Source organism: Myotis yumanensis, unplaced genomic scaffold, assembly GCF_028538775.1.
Source record: "Myotis yumanensis isolate MYYU_CA2020_CCGP unplaced genomic scaffold, mMyoYum1.0.hap1 SCAF_6, whole genome shotgun sequence".
Lineage (NCBI taxonomy): Eukaryota > Metazoa > Chordata > Mammalia > Chiroptera > Vespertilionidae > Myotis > Myotis yumanensis.
Genome location: NW_027223757.1, coordinates 25733038 through 25734376, shown reverse-complemented (window position 1 = coordinate 25734376; position 1339 = coordinate 25733038).

Here is a 1339-nt window from a genome sequence, read left to right as displayed (position 1 = left end):
AAAGGGTCGTTCGACCGCCAAAGGGGTCACGACCCACAGGTTGAGAACTGCTGGGATAGTCTCCAGGGTGTACGAGATGAAGTTCTGTAGGCCCTGTGCTCAGCAGAATCTTGGCTGTGGGCATTCCCTGTAGGTGAGAGCCCCAGGCCAGGTGAGCGAAGGTTAGCAACCAACAACTTGCAGGTTCATGTGGGGCAATTGACAAGTACAGGGTGTCCTAAAAAATGTATGCACACTTTTTTTCTGATAGCTCAATTGATGTTTCTTTCTTTTCAGATTTAACCCATTGAAATGAAAAATTATTCAAAGTATGTATACATTTTTGGGGGACACCCTGCTTATGCAGAGCATTTATATCTGTTTGTAAGTAGTGGGCTACTTGTAGTAGTGCCTCTTTTAATTTTTTTGTAGGAGAGTTTAAGTGGATGAAGATCAGCAGTTTTATCAGTTTTTAAAGCCCACTTAATTTTCTATTTTTGCTTTTACTTACATCTGCTTTATATGGGCATGCATTTACATTTGATTTCTGTTCAAAGATTGTGTGGGTTTAAAAAAACCAATATGCAAAGCATTAAAGATCCATTCTACTTCCCCTGTGCATTCTCTATAAAAGGACCTGAACTGTTTATGGAATCCAACTAGCTTTTGGTCAAGTACATGTTTTTAAATCGTGTTGAACATGCAAAGAAAAGACAGACTTGAGCTTGTTAAAAATCATTCCTGTCAAGTCCCATGTAGCTTTGCATGTCAAACATGACTTGAAAATGTTTTCCCCAAGTGGCCATGTCTTAACAATTTATGTTCTTGAGGGAGTTCCTTGGAAGGAATTAAATACTGGGAGGTCACATTTTTCTTTCAAGTTTGATTTCCAAAGTGAAAATGAACTTCTGTTTTTTAACTTGAACTTTAAAAAAAAATTCAATGGAGAGCTTTTAGAACTGTGCAGTGATTGTGCTATATGGAACTGGACTTCCCCATCTCTGTAGCCAGAAATGAATCTTGACAGGTTTCTTTGTAGCTATAAAAATGAAGAGAGAAAGGGAAGAAGAGGTAAAATATGCTGAGTCTGGGAAACTGTTCTAGTCACTTAAATCTTAGCGACATAAATGTCTGTTTATATTAATGGGGCAGGTCCAAATAACAATAGTATTTTTTTTCTAGTAAAACCCCCCTCTCACCCCCCAGAAGTTACTTTGCAAATTCCTCAGACTTTCTCATTGAAAACATAAGAATGGCTAAAATTTAGTATTTAGCAAAATTAGGAAATATACAGTTTTTATAGTGAAATTCCAATCAAAGTGGTATATTTGGTTATTCATTTTTTCCCTTGATTATTTGG